The 22,008-nt window shown below is 41.2% G+C and overlaps 1 long non-coding RNA gene across 3 annotated transcripts in view; it reads right to left on the bottom strand.

The window, feature by feature from the left end:
• The window catches only part of LOC137637134 (uncharacterized), a 100,637-nt gene that overhangs the window by 27,019 nt on the left and 51,610 nt on the right, over positions 1-22,008 (bottom strand). For 2 of the 3 annotated variants that reach the window (XR_011043411.1, XR_011043410.1), the window contains exons 2-3: positions 13,442-13,586; positions 962-1,109 (exon numbers count right to left, since the gene is read on the bottom strand). This is a non-coding gene — a long non-coding RNA (uncharacterized lncRNA). The remainder of the gene's footprint in view (positions 1-961; positions 1,110-13,441; positions 13,587-22,008) is intronic. The other variant, XR_011043412.1, reaches the window with a different exon arrangement.

Genomic DNA, 22,008 nt, shown 5'->3' with positions numbered 1-22,008 from the left:
GGGTGGTGTGGCGCTGGTGGTTGGCTAGGGCCTTTGTATCGGCCCATCCCTTTGACGAAGTAATTAACTAAATGGAAGACAACCTGTGAATAGTGGATTTCACGCGCCTTTGCTTTATACAAGACACCCAAAAGGTGCTCGCGCGAGGGTTGTAACCTCAGCATTCCATGCTTTTATCTTTCTCTGGTATAATTGGAAGGTTTTATCAGAAAAGATATATAAGAAGGACTCTTTTTTTCACCAGGCGCCACAGGTCTCTCCCCAGAAATAGTTTTTTCCTAAGTCAAAATCCCTTTTTTGGGGGTTAAAGTACAGCATGGTCTACAAGGACTTAGTACTGTACCATAGCATTAGTACACTCTTGTCCATTCCAGGACAACAGTCTGCCACCAAGCTCAACCTACAACTCATGCACATGTTCCCAAGAGTAAGAAGAAAACCTAGTAAGTCTGACTCTTACCTCACAAGGGTGACTGAAGAATACTGCCAACCTAAAAGAGCTGGTGATCTGGGCATCTCTTCCGGACTACCCCTCCAGGGGTCCTGAATGCAGCATGTATTCTGCATGCAAGTTTTACCGTTTGGATCTGTTTCCAGTGATGTTAAATAAACACCCTGTGACGGTGCCGAGTGAGGGGTTGTGAACTCAAAGGCAGGATGCAATCAACTGAGTTGTATTGTTATAGAACACACTCCTTTATATACAAAACCTCAAGGCAACAGGACATAACAAGTTAACAAGACAGACAATGTTACAGAGGAAACAGCAGACATGAATTTTCATGTTCGTTTAGTGCGAGGGAAGAGCGAAGATACAAGCATAATATATGCAAAAGGAATTATGTACAATTGTGTGACACACGGTTGGTACAACCCTATGCCCAGACCAACCCGTGTCATGAAATGGCCAATTAGCAAAGAAAACTAATGTTAAATTATTAAGAAATATATTTTCACTCACCTTGTTGATAGCTCTAAGACAGTTGCCAAGAATGGCTCTTGTTCAAGATATAGTTATAAATGCCTCTCGGGACATCGGCCAACAATCCTTCTTTGAAAATATCTTCCTGCATGGTACGTGGTATGTGTATGCATGTCAAAACACTAATCTGAAAATAAAATTAATATTACTGTAGCTGTACCAGCAACAATATAAGAACCAAATTGATTTATAAATCCCTGAAATGTGAATTGTAAAACCTACATTTAATGGAGTTGCATACCGCTGTAGAGCAGTTAATTTAAAATTACAATTAATTACATACTGTATAACAAATTACCAGTTTCCCTTTAAAGACAAATTACAGTACTGTATCTCAAAACAAGTTAGATATAATAATGGTCAAACATTAATGTGGGTTATGTTAGTATATCAAATTGATACTGTATAGTGAATTTAAAATTAATGATTATACAAATCATATATTGTAGAGCCTATGAAAAAAAATTCTCAATGTGTTGAAAATAGAATAGACAAAATTGAAAACTTTCATTTCTTCTGTAATCATTATAGCGGACCTTCGATTCAGCGTAAAACGCATTAAAATAGAATTTATTCCTTACCAATCTGCAGATATCGCCATTAGTATCCAATGTGAACAATAAAACTCGCAGAAATTCAGTAGTTAAATTCTTGCAATTACATACAGATGAAATAACACACTTTTCTGGGCTCCACCTGTGCCGCTCCGTGAAATGCTCCTTTTGCATCATTTCTAAGGTATATAACTGCTATGAATTACCAGAGAAAAAAGTTGCATAGGAATGCCAGGGTTGAACCCAGCTCGCTCACCTATATAAGGTGTCGGTATAATACTGGGGCGTGATATATCACAACCAGAGGTCTCGCACCATTTAGATATCTCCTCTTCAATATTCCTGTTACAGCGAGGTGCCGTTCAACACCCACCACTGAATGCTACTACCACCATCACAACCCACGCTAACTGCGTCACTCCTTTATCATAGCATCACCGCGTCTGTTTGTTGTGATTTTTCGGCTGTGTTTTTCGGTTTTTTCTCCTGCTCTAGTGCGAGATGTCGGATTCCCAAGCTTCCTCATCCAAGTTAAGTACTAGATCTATGAGTTTTGAGCTTTTGGAGGTAGCATTGCCCTTATTTTTACTTTTATTAGAGTTTTCGTTTTTCTCAGTTCCGATGGCCCCGCTCCGCGGTGGCCATGTTGGCTTGCTACCTACTTCGCTCGTTCTTAAGGCCTTGCGATTAGTCTTCTATACTAATTGTTTTTCGTTTTGAACCTGTTGCTGGAGCTTATTACCGATTAACACTTTGCTATTCTGATATTATGTTACGTATCATAGCCTTTGAACTCAGGTTTGGCTTGCTTGCTACCCTTCGAGGCGCGTATCTTGAAGGTTTTATTACCGCGTTATGGTGTTTTTTATTTAAGTTTTATTTCATATTACCACCTAGTTAAGATTAACGCCTTAGTTCGAGTGGGACTCGGGGAATTTGAAGACTCGCTTGGCAGTTTTTATTCTAGTTTTGTTTTCCTACCGATCAGCATCTACCTGATCTAGAAGTTGTGTTGACCCCCCTGTCCAGCTCGGTACCTACCCGCGCTGGAGGGCTCGGCTTTGTTATTCATTCTTTCCCTGCCATTTCCCCTGCGTCCCTCTCTTACTATATATTTAGCTTGTGCATGCCTTATACCTAGTTCGTCATGTTACATTATTTTAATTATTTTTTTATCCGTATATGATCATTCCGTTTTGTTATCTCGTGGTTCTGTTAGGACAGGTTGGTACTCCTGTCCTTCCTCCGGCCACGCGTTCGCCTCGAGCCACCATTGGCTAGTTCTCTCTGACTCCTCCCCTCCCCCTTTTAGTGTATGGCACCCCATACCCTTATCCCCCTCCAGGGATACCTCACGTCTCGCAGAGACTTCGGAGTCGGCAGTTTTGTCTTACGGGTCGTGTTTAAACCCTCCCTCTATTGGTGTATGGCCCCCCATACCCTTATCCCCCTCCAGGGATACCTCACGTCTCGCAGAGACGTTGGAGTCAGTTGTTTTGCCTTACGGGTCGAGTCCTCTCATTCCCCAGCCCCACCCCCTCCCCTACTCATCCCTCCCCCGGGATACCTACTAACTCCTTCCCTCCGTCTGAACGGAGAACAGCTGTCGAGGTTATAGTCCAGTACGCTCACTTACATGCCTTGTCGTGGCCCTTTTTCCCCCGCCACTCTGATTGGCCATCGGTCAGCTGGGGGGATTTCGGTTGCGTTTTGGGTTTTCTTTACGTGATCCCCCTCATTACGTACCGTATCCCAACTATTATGTACCCCTTTTTTGTTAGTGGGGAAATCGCGTTAGAGCTTTTATTTATTGATTTTTTTCTTATATTTATTGTCTCAGTTCGTTGAGGTCCTTGTGGCTGGCGGGGAGCCATTGGCTCCTCCCTCCCTCCCTTTTCGACTCCCTACCCCGGTAGGCTGGTTGTGACCCCCGGGTCCACCTCAGTTGTCTCCCCGGAGCCAACGGAATAAGCATGTCACTACTATTTTAATTTTATTCTATACTTCCCCAGTACCGACAGGATAGTATATCTCCCCTTTGTGACAATACTCTTATTGAATGATCATGCGAATTACGGATTTGTTTCAACTCTGTTATTAATTACTACCTATGCTAAGTTTTTTTCCACCCCGATGACTATACCCGTTCGGATTGTTATTCTTAGTATTTATCCCGGTTTAATTTTAGTACCCGGAGCACCTGGGTTCCCCTTGGGATTCTAACCTACTATGGGATACTTACGTATCTTTATTATTACAGGTGGTCCGCTGTCAGATGACAGCCTGTGCGGCCGTGCTTCCAACAAGCATGCGGCCACGATGATCGCATGCCCACTGCGCTGTCCAATTGGATGATCTGATCGTCTGGCATCCAGACGAACTGCGTGGTCTGCTACGGGCTTGTCTCCACGTTTACCTCGGATTTGGTTAGTGTCCCTGTCGTTACTATCTAGATTTACTTCGGATTTAATCTCTGGATTTTCCTTGTTATTTCCATTGTAATCTCTGATCGAATTAAAACATTTAATCTCGGTCTACATGTTTTTACACTTCCTTCGGCGAAGTTACTTTATTGTTAGTAACGACTTATTCTCTTTCAGAGCTCTCAGCCTTCTAAGACTTCTGCCTTGGCGACCCTTAAGGTGCGGGTTCGCCCGCAACGTCAAGGCGAAGAAACCCTACGTCTTGTCTGAGGAAATGTGTGCCCTGATATACCCTAACGCTAAGAACTCGGCTGCGGTCCCCAAGGATGTAGCGGACCCCATCATTACGAAGATCACTGAGGCCGGAGCTAGGTAGGGAGGTAGGTGAGGCAGGTGGGTCCCGGGCTAAGATTCCTCTCCTTCTTCTTCTTCTTCTTCTTCTTCTTCTTATAATTATTATTATCATTATTATTATTAATAATTTTAAAATTGTTATTATTATTATTACTATTATTATTACTATTACTATTATTATTATTATTATTATTACTATTATCATCATCATTATTATTATTATTATTATTATTATTATTATTATTATCATTAAAATTATAATTAAAATTACTATTATTATTATTATTATTAGCCCTTGGAGAAGTCACCACGTCATCTACTCCTCTCTTCCTCTTCAGGAAGGTCGAAACTGCCGCTGGTTTGAGGCCCAGCTCAGAGAAAGCAGGCTTAAAGGCCTGCATGACAGCTCTGACAAGAGACCCAAACCAGGCTGCTTACCAGAGACTCCCTCTCGAGGGAAGGGGATCGTTCGATCCCAAGGAGTAGAAACCAAAACAGGGTCTGCCTGAAAGGAAGAAGTAGAAGGAAAGTTCCTGGACCTATCCGAAATTCTCCCTCCCTCCAGCGAGTGCGCTGATCTGCCCTTGGGGGGGGGGGGGCGATGACGATGACCTAGTCACTCGTTGTCCTGTGGCCTCGCGTGTGGGATCGCGCTGGGAATCGCGCGATGGGATTTTGCATGGATCGCGTGCGGGTGAGCGATGGCGCGCAGTCGAGGGTGCGCGTTGGCGCGCAGGAGGAGCGAGCGGGCGCGCAGGCGATCGATGGCACGCAGGGGCGCGTTCTAGAGAAAGCAGACGGCGCGCAGCAGGCTGGATAAGCGTTCGTGCGCGCGGAGGCGATTGCTCACACGAGCGTGGACGCGCAGGATCCCGATGAGCCCGTGAGGGCGATAACGTTGGGCACGCGCGCAGGGGATATATCCCTTGCGCGCGGGCGCGCAGGAGGGCGCACATCTGCAACTGGAGAACGCGCAGGGCGCGCGTTGGTGACTGCGCCCTAAGGCGCGTAGGTAAAGGATGGCGAGCAGGCGGGGTCCGATGGCGCGTCGGCGTATGATGGCGCGTTGGAGAGCGCTGGCGAGCAGGGGAAGAAGGCATCTTCCCTCCTACGCCCAGATCTGAAGATCGTGGGCGCGCAGGAGATCATTGGCACGCAGGCGAGCACTGCCGCGCAGGAGATCGTGGGCGCGCAGGTGATCGTGGGCGCACATGGCGCGCATCAGGATGAGGGCGCGCAGTGGCGCGCTGGCGAGCAGGTGAGCGCTGGCACACAGGAGATCGTTGGCGCGCAGGCGAGCGCTGGCATGTTGTCTCTGGAACTGGTGATCGCTGGTGAGTTGTCTCCCGAACAGCAGCTGGAGAGCAATTGCGTGCAGGAGAACATTGGCGCGCAGGGGATACCTGGCGCTTAAGGGACTTTGACACAATGTGAGAAAGTCCCTTTTGCCTCGAAGGGACCATTGCCCGTTTGATAACGGGATGCGTGGGCGCCCACAGCGCATCAGCGGCCAGGAACGGCGACGGCAGGTCAGCAGGTCTGGCAGGTGAAGGAGATCGCGAACGATCTGCGGAGAGGTCCAGGGATGCAGCTGGAACGGTCAGTGAACGACGGCGCGGTTCCTCTGCGGCGGACTGAGAAGATGACAAACCGAAGAGGCGCCTCCTAACACCCTTGTGAGGTGAAGGAAGGCCTCTACGGCGAAGGGGAAGGCGAGCTTTCCGCCTTATACGCCCTCTGGGGGCCGTGGGGTCAGCAGTCCTCCGAAGAGGAGTCTCTGTCAGTGAACTCCCCCGAGGGGGAGAATCAACTGCAGGAGAGACCGTTGGACTTAGTTCCTCCCTCGAAGGATGTTCGGAGGGGGGAACCAAGCCTTCCGCTACATCAGCAACTTCAGGAGCAGAGGTTTGAAACAACTCATCAGAAGCCTCTGCCACAACAACGTCGACGGTAGACAAGAGGATCAACCTCTGCTAAAGTCAGCGACTGTTTGACAGCTGCTCCTAACCTGATTATGTCAAACAGGGCTTCCTTGGAGGGCGAGCCCTGAAGCCCCAAGGAAGCCCAAAGCTGTAACAGATCATTATTAGAAACATTTACATTTGATGAAATATTTAAATCCTCCCCCATGGGAGGAGGAGGAGCTGCCTCGCTATGGGAGGCAACTCCTTCTCCCAAACCCCGAGATCGGTCAACAGAAATGCAGCCTACGCTACCACTCGACGGCCTCTCGGAAGAGACCGATCGAGTGGGAGCTTCGGAGGAGGTTTGGGCTATGGAGGAAGTGTCCTTGGGATTTTCTCTCTTCAAGGAAGCCCTTGAAGGAGAAATATCCCGCCTGGACTTCTTCTTCTGGCGCCGGGAAAACCTCTCCCACTGGGAGGTAGACCACTCCCTGTACTCACCACATACGTTATCTCCATCACACCGTTGGCCCCTACAGTAAGGACACAAGGTGTGGGCCCGTGTCGACCGCCGACATATAAGTTCCACAAGGGCGGTCAGGTAAACCGGGACACTTTCGCATCGCAGAGGCCAACTTCCAAACACTCTGTCAAAACGAAAAAGCAAACAAAGATTAATGGCTGTCAGTGTAGGCGAGGGTAACAGCGGACACGTCCGTCTAGCACCCGAGCCGTGAGCAAAGTGAACTCAGCACAGGTGTGTGTGAGGGGGGGTAGCAAGCTACCCCTCCCTACCCCCTGCTAACTAGCGGTGGGGTAGTAAACCCTCGTTAAAATTCTAGTGGCTCGCCATTTCAGCTACACCGAAAGTAATTACCCATATTAAATAGCGTGATTTGTATTTCAGTTACGGAACAATTGGGTACATTGTTTTTGGCAAAGCTGAACTAGCCATGATTATTTTTGAGTGAGGGATAACTACCGCACCCGCTAGTTAGCGGGTGGGGTAGCCAGGCTACCTCACCTCACTCACACATGTAGGTTGAGTAACCACTTTGCTTATTGGCAGGACTTCTGGGGGACAGGGTGGCAGGCTACTGTGTATGAATAGTGTTGTGTTTGTGTGCTAAGAAAAATACAAATTATTACAAATTTGTCATTTGTTCCAGCACAAACACAAACACTCCACTACAGTGGAACCTCTGCATACGAACGTATCTACATCCGAATTTTCCAACATCCGAAGTAAAATTCGAGCAATTTTTTGACTCTACACCCGAATTTTATTTCGACACACGAAGTAAGCAATTTTCGTCGTACCGGTTGTATCCGAATTTTTCGACACGCGAAGTACAATTCGAACACGTTCCTACTCTACACCCGAATTTTTTTTCGACACCCGAAGTAAACAATACCCGTACGCGTAGGTGGTACTCATAGCGCCGGATGTATTTTTTATTTCCGCCGATAGAAGGCAGCACTTCGACTTTGGAGGGACCCTCAATTAGCGTGGCTTGAGTCATTCCTCTTTTCTCGTCGGCTTCGTGTGGTTGTGCGCTCTGCTATTACTGTTTTAATCGTGATTTTTTACGTGCATCCTTTTACGGTAATTTACGTAAAGCATGGGTCCTAAAAGGCTTAGTTTTGCAAGTGGTAGTGGTAGTGGTGAGAAAAGGAAGAAGGAAATACTTTCTTTAGACGTAAAGCAAGAAATTATTGAAAAACATGAGCGTGGCGTCCGCGTGAGTGAACTTGCAAAAGAACATGGCCGTAATATGTCGACGATCTCGACAATCTTGAAACAGAAAGAAGCCATTAAAGCAGTGAAACCTTCAAAGGGGATCACCATAATTTCAAAACGCCGTAGCCCTATCATAGAAGAGATGGAACGACTTCTGCTAGTGGATCAAGGACAGAGAGATCGTTGGCAACACCATCACCGAGACCGTCATCTGCGAGAAGGCGCACGCCATCTTTACGGACTTGAAGGAGGAGAGCTCTGGGGGTGATGCTGGGGAGAGTTCAACCGAGCCTTCCTCAGATGATTTCAAGGCATCTTGTGGCTGGTTCGAGAAATTTAAGAAACGGTCCGGGATTCATTCAGTTGTTCGCCATGGAGAGGCTGCTAGTGCGGACACAAAGGCTGCAGCTGACTTTGTCAAGAACTTCGAAAGGATCGTGCAGGAAGAAGGCTACACAGAGCAGCAAGTGTTTAATTGTGATGAAACCGGGCTGTTTTGGAAGAAGATGCCCAGTCGAACTTACATCACCGCCGAAGAGAAGAAATTGCCTAGGCATAAGCCAATGAAGGATCGATTGACTCTTGCCCTATGTGCCAACGCTAGCGGGGACTTTAAAGTCAAGCCCTTACTGGTTTACCATTCCGAGAACCCTAGGGCCTTTAAGACACACAATGTGGATAAGAACCAGCTTCATGTTTTCTGGCGATCCAACTCGAAGGCCTGGGTCACTAGGCAGTTCTTTGTCCAATGGGTTAACCAAGTTTTCGGTCCTTCTGTGAAGAAGTATCTTCATGAGCAGAAATTGCCTTTAAAGTGCCTGCTATGCCTTGACAATGCACCCGCTCACCCCCCCCCCCCCGGACTTGAAGATGATATCTTCGATGAATTCAAGTTCATAAAGGTGCTGAATCTTCCACCGAATACCACCTCTATCCTCCAACCCATGGACCAGCAAGTCATCTCTAATTTTAAGAAGCTGTACACCAAGCACTTATTCAAGCAGTGCTTTAATGTCACGCAAAGCACAAACTTAACTTTGCGTGAATTTTGGAAAAGCCACTACATTGTGCACTGCTTGAAGATCATAGATCAGGCTTGGGTGAGATTAACTCGACGAACCCTCAATTCTGCCTGGAAGAAGCTGTGGCCTGATGCAGTTTCTTCCCGAGATTTCGAAGGTTTTGACCCCGAACCTGATCCCGTGGTGGGTGCAGAGAGGAAATCGTCTCCCTTGGCAAGTCCATGGGTCTGGAGGTCGACGCAGATGACATCACGGAACTCGTCGTCGAACATCACGACGAACTTACCACAGAGCGGCTCAAGGAACTCCATGCTACGTCTGAGCACATGAGTGATGACGAGGAAGGGATCGAGGAGGTAGAACATGTGTTAGGTTCCGCGCAAATAAAAGTGTTAGGAAAATATCAAGACGTGGTCGACTTCATCGACAAATACCACCCAAAAGAATTGCAACAGGGTCTTCTATTAATTAAGGACCTCTCACTGGATGAAGTCACCATTGCCTTTCAGGAAAACAAACAGGGTCTTTTATTAATTAAGGACCTCTCACAGGACGAATTCACCATTGCTTTTCAGGAAAAGCAACAGGGTCTTTTATCAATTAAGGACCTCTCACAGGACGAATTCACCATTGCTTTTCAGGAAAAGCAACAGGGTCTTTTATCAATTAAGGACCTCTCACTGGACGAAGTCACCATTGCTTCTCAGGAAAAGCAACATAGTCTTTTATCAATCAAGGACCTTTCATAGGACGAAGTCACCATTGCTTTTCAGGAAAAGCAACAGGGTCTTTTATCAATCAAGGACCTTTCATAGGACGAAGTCACCATTGCTTCTCAGGAAAAGCAACAGGGTCTTTTATTAATTAAGGACCTCTCACTGGACGAAGTCACCATTGCTTCTCAGGAAAAGCAACAGGGTCTTTTATCAATTAAGGACCTCTCACAGGACAAAGTCACCATTGCTTCTCAGGAAAAGCAACAGGGTCTTTTATTAATTAAGGACCTCTCACTGGACGAAGTCACCATTGCTTCTCAGGAAAAGCAACAGGGTCGTTTGATAATTAAGTGTAATGACAGAAATGCTTCATTTAACTGAATGGTAATTCCATTTACGATTTTTAGACTTAATAAACGAATTGGTTTTTATCTCATCAAAATGTTATGTTAGCCACACGTAGTTGAGATGGTGTAGGATCGAGTGTGCATACGCCGAGGTAGAGAGGCGTAACAAAGGAGTAGTTGTGTCTATGGTCGAGAGTTTGTGATTGAGTGTCAAGGTAAACAGAGGCGTAGTTGTGTGAGCCTCGAGCGTAGCTGCGCTAGGTAAGCTCAGAGCGCACTCTTCGAGCCGACAGCAACCAGTGTAGAGGGGAAACGGTGTTGCTCCCCCCTTATTATTATGTGAAATTCTTACCTTCTCCCTTGTAAAAGGTATGCACTTGTTCTTGTTATCATGTATGTGTTGTAATAACACTTGACATTGTCTGTTGTGGTTATCTTTTTCTTCAAATGTATCAAATAAAGTACAATAACTTTGCCAGTATTGAAACTGCTTTATGCTGTGCTTGCATGTGGTTGGAACTGTGCCACCAACCGTAAGTTAAGATTTGTAATATTATTCTCAGATTTATCAAGTTAGTCTTTGAGTTGCCACTCCAACTGTGCAGTGTAACCAGTAGTTTAGGTATGAGTACAGTGTAGCCTAGGCTACGAATTGTCTGCTGTTTGACATAGGATCGCTGTCCTAAACGAAGACTTTGTATTACAGGGTACCAGTTTGGAGTACCGAGCATGTACTAAGCTTTTTGTAAGAATAAAAAGACCCCCGGGAAACAGCCTTTCCCTCAACCTCCACTGCAAATGAAGGCCCGTCCTTCTCCACAGCAAGAGTCAAGTTACCTTAAGCAAAAGCTCAGATTATTAGCCTATACCTCTGATGCACACGGCATTAGCCTATGTCAAGGCTTGGTTGTTATAGATAGGCTAGCCAGGAGTAAGTCGATTGTCCTAAATTGAATGGTGCCTCCGAACTTAGGTAAGGACAATTGACGAAGGTAAGAGTTTAGTGAAAAGTCATGTGTGAAACGGCATGACAGTGGCGCCTCGCGGTGGTGGATAGGCGCACTATTTGCAGAGCAGTAGTGACTCGTCGAGAGCGATGTCTCTGGAACGACTCTCCTTATTCTTGCCTCTCTTTCCCCTCGAAGTGAAAGCTCTATTGGGGGTGTAGATAGCCATGAGACGTGTCAAGAATACGTCCTCTGATATTACGCGATATCCCTTTTAAAATTTTACGGGATATTTGCTCCAGGAGTTAGAATTCTGGATACCTTTGGTAAATTCTCTGGGATATATCACTGTAGTCAAATATACCTAGGAAAATACCTATGAAGGAACTTCCATCACGACGACATGGCCTGAGCCCAAAAAAACAACTTTTTACTATAGAAAAAAGGTTATTTCCCTAAAAAAAGACACTTATTTTAATTGCAAATAAAAACTTAATGAAAGTAAACAATGCAACTCACAGACCTTCAGTTGCTAAGTTCGTTCAATTGTATACATATGAAACAAAGAGCATTTTTTTTCTTCTTGCAAGAAATAATTCCTATTAGCTGCGCTTGTCATAAGACTGGTTCCTCACGCTCTTTGTCTGCATAGCATAACGACATGATTAAATGACAAGAGCGTGACGCCATTAACTAATTGGATACTGTTAACCTTGATCAGGTAGATGGTATGCGTTTCATAGTGTTCTTAAGGTAGTGGGAAGATCTGTAGTGATGAGAGTGCAAAAGGTTGACCATGCTAAAAATGTTTTTTTTTTTTTTTGTGGTCACCCTTTATAATATAGAACAGCTTTATACACTTTATGTGTAGTTTATAAATACATACGTATTTTAATGTGTTTATATATATATATATATATATATATATATATATATATATATATATATATATATATATAACATATATGCATATATATATACATATATAACATATATGCATATATATATACATATATACATATATATATACACACACATATATATATATATATATATATATATATATATATATATATATACATATATGCATATATATATACATATATACACATATATATACATATATACACACACACACATATATATATATATATATATATATATATATATATATATATATATATATATATATATAACATATATACATATACACACACACACACATATATATATATATATATATATATATATATATATATATATATATATATATATATAACATATATACATATACACACACACACATATATATATATATATATATATATATATAACATATATACATATACATATATATATATATATATATATATATATATATATATATATATATATATATATATATACAGTACACTGTACACTAATAAGTATGCTAATTACTAATAAAAGATACCATGACTCAACAATCAACCCATAAAATTAAACCAATTAAAAAAAAATAAATAAATAAAAACTCGTTATCGTGACATATTCAAAACTCTTTAAGAACGAGTTTCACAACATTTGTTTTTTACATATTTTCCGGTCGAGTTTTTTAACGGCTCGATTATAGCTCTGATTATGAACTAGCTCAATAAGGTCCCTTGATTTTCCGGTTGTTTTGGTATTTCCTGCTGTGTGGGAGCTCAAAAAGGTTAATGCAAATTTGTCTTATGGGGGTAGAATAGTATTCGATAGTATCTATCTGTCTGTGAGGACTGAATGATCGAGTATATGTAAATTAGGTCAAAATTGGAAATTGATTGACTGTTTATGCTAAAGAATTTATCTTATAACTAATGGATTCCCGTTTTAGTCTATGGCATTTCTTTTGATTGTAAGAATCTAAAAAAAAATGCTCTAGATACTTTTTTTCACACAAAAATTCAGGTAGATATATCTTTAAAATGTTTCATTTCTATATAAAATATATATACTAGACAATTCGGCAATTAAAACTAGGTTTTTAAAAATATTTCTATCCAAATTAATCCAATACCATAAACTAGTAATGTTACTCTTCAATGAAACAACTTTCTAGACACAGAAAAAAAATTCTACCTCATATATATATTATGTAGTTTTGTTGGAGAATTTTAAATGCGTGGCTTCGGGAGTCCTTTAAGTCTGTTGTAAGCTTCAATGAGTCTCAATAATTCCAAAAATCCCAACCAATGTTCCCTAATTATAGTAGTAAAAGAACAGACTTCCATAAAAAAGGAGATTGGTATGAACGTTAATGAGTCACAATAAGACCTTTGAATTGGGGACAGGGTGTCATAGTTGAAAGTAACGTGATAATTGGAAAGCTCACGAAAATTTTACTTACGGAGCAAATCACCCTATTAAATCATGGATATTGGTTATATATTTACATAAATACCTTGTCTGTTAACGAACAGACTTACTTACCTACCAAATCTTGCATGTGATAGAAGTACCTCTTCCTTCAATGTGATAAACTGCGAATTAAGACGACAAAGATAAAGTGAACAGATGGAACCAGATATTAGTTTGGTTTCTCAAAGAAATGGCGTAGTTGCCCCTTTTGCGACGGCTGAAAAGAAAATGGGTAAATTTCATTTTAAAGAAAACGAGTTTTATGGCTAACTAGAATATTTAAACAAGAAAAATGTTAAGAGATTTTATTAATAAAAGTTATATAGCGGCTAATTTAAAGATGTGAACATACTAATAGTTTTAATAGTTATTTTTTCATATAACAAATAAATTAACTTACAAGGTTTACTTATAACTAAGCTGCCCATAAAACATTGTTCAAGACAAATTTTACATTGTCTTGCAGCAATTACGTTGCCTGTGTTATTAAACTTCCTTTATCTTTGTCAAAGAGGAATCAAACATTATAATACTAATAACCACTCTTTATTTGAAAGCCTTAACTTCTTGATAGAGTTATTAAACTTAGACCATGCACCAATGCTAAAGGAAATGATTGATAATATCTGGTATTTTAAGACTTTAAAACTAATTGACCAATTACTTTCCCATACATTTAACTTTAACAAGATTATATATGTGACTTAGATTTACATAAATTCTAAAGCCAGTTATAAAACTTACTTATTGGCCTAAATTTATTCCATTTTCATAGTGTTAATTAAACGCAAGATTTCCCTCCAACATTTCTCATCTAAGACCGATGGTAAACTCAAACTTGCTATCAAAATGATCCTTGTTCGAATATCGAATGATAACACAATATGAGTTAGTTCCTGATTTCTCTTCCCCTTGTTTTGTTAAAGTTTTTATAGTTTATATAGGAAATATTTTTTTTAATGTTGTTACACTTCTTAAAATAGTTTATTTTCCATTGTTTCCTTGTTTCCTTTCCTCACTGGGCTATTTTTCCTGTTGGGGCCCCTGGGCTTATAGCATTCTGCTTTTTCAACTAGGGTTGTAGCCTAGCAAGTAATAATAATAATAATAATAATAATAATAATAATAACACTGACTGGTTGAATGATTTAAGGACTGAGAAAGATTGTTCAGTATTAATATTTAACTCCATAAAACTCAGCAGTTAGTTATGATGGTAGGCAAGATGAAATGAGTGGATTTACCTATCGTTGCTCGTAGAATGTAAACAATTTCCTGCCCCCTTTCTCAACCAGCAAGGTTTGTTGATTGCAATGTTTCTTTTCAAACCAACTATCATGCTTGTTTGGCGTGCAACATTGTGCAAGTTTCTTATAAACTATATAACTATATAACTGGCACAGTTTCTTTGTTCTTAAACTTCTAGTTTTTCCTTTTTCCCTTTCCTCACTGGGCTATTTTCCCTGATTGAGCCATTGGGCTTATAGCATCCTGCGTTTCCAACTAGGGTTGTAGCTTAGCAAATAACAACAACAACAACAACAACAACAATAATAATAATAATAATAATAATAATAATAACAATATCAATACTAAATAATAACAATAATAATAATAATAATAATAACAATATCAATACTAAATAATAATAATAATAATAATAATAATAATAACAATATCAATACTAAATAATAATAATAATAATAATAATAATAATAATAATAATAACAATATCAATACTAAATAATAATAATAATAATAATAATAATAATAATAATAATAACAATATCAATACTAAATAATAATAATAATAATAATAATAATAATAATAATAATAATAATAACAATATCAATACTAAATAATAATAATAATAATAATAATAATAATAATAATAATAATAATAATAATAAAGGCAAGATTTGACGCTAAACGCCCGTTATGTAATGTGACATACATAATACCTATGAATGTATAAGATAAATTGATCTTGTAGGTACTGTAGAGAGTAGGGTTCCCCTAAGCTAAGTGATAAGACAATGAAAGTAAAGTAAAGTAAAGTACCGTAAAAGTAAAAGTAAATGTAAAAGTAAAGTCAAGATCAAAACAATTCAGCTTAAGGGTAGAGGAACCATAGCTTCTATCTCTAAAGCTTAGAAATAAATTTCTTTGTCTTTCCCTGCCAGTCGAGGTCCCTTGACCTTACTTCATATGGGGCCCACGAGGCAATAGAGCTTCACGGTATGATAGGATGCAGGGAAGCAGATTACCTTGCCCAAAGGGGTTGGAAGGGACAGGTAATGTAAGGGAACATAATTCTGTGCTTTAAAAGCTTCGATATTGAATGCATTATCTTCGTAGGTGTCAAGTGACTTATACTTTGCTATTCAGTTAAGAGTTGGTTTACATCCAATGAAATATTAGAGTTGTCTCAAATCTGCTATTTCTTAAAATCACCAAAAATTATTATGAAAGATATTTCAGAGGTATTAAAAATATCTACAATATTCATAAGGGTTTCCTTACAATTATGACCAGCTTACTTAAAATACTCAAGAAAGGGATGGGTCACTTAGAAGAGGGAATTATTCAACTACAAAAAAAAATTATAAAAGATATTTCAGAGGCACTAATAAAGATCTAGAATATTCATAAGGGTACCCTTATTATGACCAGCTTACTTAAAATACTCAAGAAAGGGATGAGTCACTTAAGAGAGGGAATTATTCAACTACCAAAAAAATAGACCTTCCATTATTCCGGGTGCTATATCTCAAGCAAGGACAGTCAGCTAGTTCCAGTTTTTGCTAGATGGCGCCTCGAGCGAGGAGGTCTAACATGGAAAGCCAAGCCACCAAGACAAGAGTTAAAGTCAAAATTTATGATAGGCAACTGGGATTCAATTTCAGAATGGGGGAAACTGGGATTCCATTTCAGAATGGGGGAAACTGGGATTCAATTTCAGAATGGGGGAAACTGGGATTCAATTTCAGAATGGGGGAAACTGGGATTCAATTTCAGAATGGGGGAAACTGGGATTCAATTTCAGAATGGGGACACTGGGATTCAATTTCAGAATGGGGACACTGGGATTCAATTTCAGAATGGGGACACTGGGATTCAATTTCAGAACTGGGATTCAATTTCAGAATGGGGGAAACTGGGATTCAATTTCAGAATGGGGGAAACTGGGATTCAATTTCAGAATGGGGACACTGGGATTCAATTTCAGAATGGGGACACTGGGATTCAATTTCAGAATGGGGACACTGGGATTCAATTTCAGAATGGAGGAAACTGGGATTCCATTTCAGAATGGGGGAAACTGGGATTCAATTTCAGAATGGGGGAAACTGGGATTCAATTTCAGAATGGGGGAAACTGGGATTCAATTTCAGAATGGGGGAAACTGGGATTCAATTTCAGAATGGGGGAAACTGGGATTCAATTTCAGAATGGAGGAAACTGGGATTCAATTTCAGAATGGGGAAAACTGGGATTCAATTTCAGAATGGGGGAAACTGGGATTCAATTTCAGAATGGGGGAAACTGGGATTCAATTTCAGAATGGGGGAAACTGGGATTCAATTTCAGAATGGGGGAAACTGGGATTCAATTTCAGAATGGGGGAAACTGGGATTCAATTTCAGAATGGGGACACTGGGATTCAATTTCAGAATGGGGACACTGGGATTCAATTTCAGAATGGGGACACTGGGATTCAATTTCAGAATGGAGGAAACTGGGATTCAATTTCAGAATGGGGGAAACTGGGATTCAATTTCAGAATGGGGAAACTGGGATTCAATTTCAAAATGGGGGAAACTGGGATTCAATTTCAGAATGGGGGAAACTGGGATTCAATTTCAGAATGGGGAAACTGGGATTCAATTTCAGAATGGGGAAACTGGGATTCAATTTCAGAATGGGGAAACTGGGATTCAATTTCAAAATGGGGGAAACTGGGATTCAATTTCAGAATGGGGGAAACTGGGATTCAATTTCAGAATGGGGAAAACTGGGATTCAATTTCAGAATGGGGGAAACTGGGATTCAATTTCAGAATGGGGGAAACTGGGATTCAATTTCAGAATGGGGGAAACTGGGATTCAATTTCAGAATGGGGAAACTGGGATTCAATTTCAAAATGGGGGAAACTGGGATTCAATTTCAGAATGGGGGAAACTGGGATTCAATTTCAGAATGGGGAAACTGGGATTCAATTTCAGAATGGGGAAACTGGGATTCAATTTCAGAATGGGAGAAACTGGGATTCAATTTCAGAATGGGGGAAACTGGGATTCAATTTCAGAATGGGGGAAACAGGGATTCAATTTCAGAATGGGGGAAACTGGGATTCAATTTCAGAATGGAGAAACTGGGATTCAATCTCAGAATGGGGGAAACTGGGATTCAATTTCAGAATGGGGGAAACTGGGATTCAATTTCAGAATGGGGGAAACTGGGATTCAATTTCAGAATGGGAGAAACTGGGATTCAATTTCAGAATGGGGGAAACTGGGATTCAATTTCAGAATGGGAGAAACTGGGATTCAATTTCAGAATGGGGGAAACTGGGATTCAATTTCAGAATGGGAGAAACTGGGATTCAATTTCAGAATGGGAGAAACTGGGATTCAATTTCAGAATGGGGGAAACTGGGATTCAATTTCAGAATGGGAGAAACTGGGATTCAATTTCAGAATGGGGGAAACTGGGATTCAATTTCAGAATGGGAGAAACTGGGATTCAATTTCAGAATGGGAGAAACTGGGATTCAATTTCAGAATGGGAGAAACTGGGATTCAATTTCAGAATGGGGGAAACTGGGATTCAATTTCAGAATGGGAGAAACTGGGATTCCATTTCAGAATGGGAGAAACTGGGATTCAATTTCAGAATGGGGGAAACTGGGATTCAATTTCAGAATGGGAGAAACTGGGATTCAATTTCAGAATGGGGGAAACTGGGATTCCATTTCAGAATGGGAGAAACTGGGATTCAATTTCAGAATGGGGGAAACTGGGATTCAATTTCAGAATGGGGGAAACTGGGATTCAATTTCAGAATGGGAGAAACTGGGATTCAATTTCAGAATGGGGGAAACAGGGATTCAATTTCAGAATGGGGGAAACTGGGATTCAATTTCAGAATGGAGAAACTGGGATTCAATCTCAGAATGGGGGAAACTGGGATTCAATTTCAGAATGGGGGAAACTGGGATTCCATTTCAGAATGGGAGAAACTGGGATTCAATTTCAGAATGGGAGAAACTGGGATTCAATTTCAGAATGGGGGAAACTGGGATTCAATTTCAGAATGGGGGAACTGGGATTCAATTTCAGAATGGGGGAAACTGGGATTCAATTTCAGAATGGGAGAAACTGGGATTCAATTTCAGAATGGGGGAAACTGGGATTCAATTTCAGAATGGGGGAAACTGGGATTCAATTTCAGAATGGGGGAAACTGGGATTCAATTTCAGAATGGGGGAAACTGGGATTCAATTTCAGAATGGGGGAAACTGGGATTCAATTTCAGAATGGGGGAAACTGGGATTCAATTTCAGAATGGGGGAAACTGGGATTCAATTTCAGAATGGGGGAAACTGGGATTCAATTTCAGAATGGGGGAAACTGGGATTCCATTTCAGAATGGGGGAAACTGGGATTCAATTTCAGAATGGGAGAAACTGGGATTCAATTTCAGAATGGGGGAAACTGGGATTCAATTTCAGAATGGGGGAAACTGGGATTCAATTTCAGAATGGGGGAAACTGGGATTCAATTTCAGAATGAGGGAAACTGGGATTCCATTTCAGAATGGGGGAAACTGGGATTCAATTTCAGAATGGGAGAAACTGGGATTCCATTTCAGAATGGGAGAAACTGGGATTCAATTTCAGAATGGGAGAAACTGGGATTCAATTTCAGAATGGGGGAAACTGGGATTCAATTTCAGAATGGGAGAAACTGGGATTCAATTTCAGAATGGGAGAAACTGGGATTCAATTTCAGAATGGGGGAAACTGGGATTCAATTTCAGAATGGGAGAAACTGGGATTCAATTTCAGAATGGGGGAAACTGGGATTCAATTTCAGAATGGGAGAAACTGGGATTCAATTTCAGAATGGGGGAAACTGGGATTCAATTTCAGAATGGGAGAAACTGGGATTCAATTTCAGAATGGGGGAAACTGGGATTCAATTTCAGAATGGGGGAAACTGGGATTCAATTTCAGAATGGGGGAAACTGGGATTCAATTTCAGAATGGGAGAAACTGGGATTCAATTTCAGAATGGGGGAAACTGGGATTCAATTTCAGAATGGGGGAACTGGGATTCAATTTCAGAATGGGGGAAACTGGGATTCAATTTCAGAATGGGGGAAACTGGGATTCAATTTCAGAATGGGGGAAACTGGGATTCAATTTCAGAATGGGGGAAACTGGGATTCAATTTCAGAATGGGAGAAACTGGGATTCAATTTCAGAATGGGAGAAACTGGGATTCAATTTCAGAATGGGGGAAACTGGGATTCAATTTCAGAATGGGAGAAACTGGGATTCAATTTCAGAATGGGAGAAACTGGGATTCAATTTCAGAATGGGAGAAACTGGGATTCAATTTCAGAATGGGGGAAACTGGGATTCAATTTCAGAATGGGAGAAACTGGGATTCAATTTCAGAATGGGGGAAACTGGGATTCAATTTCAGAATGGGAGAAACTGGGATTCAATTTCAGAATGGGGGAAACTGGGATTCAATTTCAGAATGGGGGAACTGGGATTCAATTTCAGAATGGGGGAAACTGGGATTCAATTTCAGAATGGGGGAAACTGGGATTCAATTTCAGAATGGGGGAAACTGGGATTCAATTTCAGAATGGGGGAAACTGGGATTCAATTTCAGAATGGGGGAAACTGGGATTCAATTTCAGAATGGGGGAAACTGGGATTCAATTTCAGAATGGGGGAAACTGGGATTCAATTTCAGAATGGGGGAAACTGGGATTCAATTTCAGAATGGGGGAAACTGGGATTCAATTTCAGAATGGGGGAAACTGGGATTCAATTTCAGAATGGGAGAAACTGGGATTCAATTTCAGAATGGGAGAAACTGGGATTCAATTTCAGAATGGGAGAAACTGGGATTCAATTTCAGAATGGGGGAAACTGGGATTCAATTTCAGAATGGGGAAATTGGGATTCAATTTCAGAATGGGGAAATTGGGATTCACTTTCAGAATGGGGAAATTGGGATTCACTTTCAGAATGGGGAAACTGGGATTCAATTTCAGAATGGGGAAACTGGGATTCAATTTCAGAATGGGGAAACTGGGATTCAATTTCAGAATGGGGAAACTGGGATTCAATTTCAGAATGGGGAAACTGGGATTCACTTTCAGAATGGGGAAACTGGGATTCAATTTCAGAATGGGGAAACTGGGATTCAATTTCAGAATGGGGAAACTGGGATTCAATTTCAGAATGGGGAAATTGGGATTCAATTTCAGAATGGGGAAATTGGGATTCACTTTCAGAATGGGGAAATTGGGATTCACTTTCAGAATGGGGAAACTGGGATTCAATTTCAGAATGGGGAAACTGGGATTCAATTTCAGAATGGGGAAACTGGGATTCAATTTCAGAATGGGGAAACTGGGATTCAATTTCAGAATGGGGAAACTGGGATTCAATTTCAGAATGGGGAAACTGGGATTCACTTTCAGAATGGGGAAACTGGGATTCACTTTCAGAATGGGGAAACTGGGATTCAATTTCAGAATGGGGAAACTGGGATTCACTTTCAGAATGGGGAAATTGGGATTCAATTTCAGAATGGGGAAATTGGGATTCAATTTCAGAATGGGGGAAACTGGGATTCAATTTCAGAATGGGGGAAACTGGGATTCAATTTCAGAATGGGGGAAACTGGGATTCAATTTCAGAATGGGGGAAACTTGGATTCAATTTCAGAATGGGGGAAACTGGGATTCAATTTCAGAATGGGGGAAACTGGGATTCAATTTCAGAATGGGGGAAACTGGGATTCAATTTCAGAATGGGGGAAACTGGGATTCAATTTCAGAATGGGGGAAACTGGGATTCAATTTCAGAATGGGGGAAACTGGGATTCAATTTCAGAATGGGGGAAACTGGGATTCAATTTCAGAATGGGGGAAACTGGGATTCAATTTCAGAATGGGGAAACTGGGATTCAATTTCAGAATGGGGAAACTGGGATTCAATTTCAGAATGGGGGAAACTGGGATTCAATTTCAGAATGGGGGAAACTGGGATTCAATTTCAGAATGGGGGAAACTGGGATTCAATTTCAGAATGGGGGAAACTGGGATTCAATTTCAGAATGGGGGAAACTGGGATTCAATTTCAGAATGGGGGAAACTGGGATTCAATTTCAGAATGGGGGAAACTGGGATTCAATTTCAGAATGGGGGAAACTGGGATTCAATTTCAGAATGGGGAAACTGGGATTCAATTTCAGAATGGGGAAACTGGGATTCAATTTCAGAATGGGGGAAACTGGGATTCAATTTCAGAATGGGGACACTGGGATTCAATTTCAGAATGGGGACACTGGGATTCAATTTCAGAATGGGGAAACTGGGATTCAATTTC

Source organism: Palaemon carinicauda, unplaced genomic scaffold (assembly GCF_036898095.1).
Source record: "Palaemon carinicauda isolate YSFRI2023 unplaced genomic scaffold, ASM3689809v2 scaffold545, whole genome shotgun sequence".
Lineage (NCBI taxonomy): Eukaryota > Metazoa > Arthropoda > Malacostraca > Decapoda > Palaemonidae > Palaemon > Palaemon carinicauda.
The sequence above is the reverse complement of the archived record's forward strand: the minus strand, read 5'-3'. Positions and strand labels throughout refer to the sequence as shown.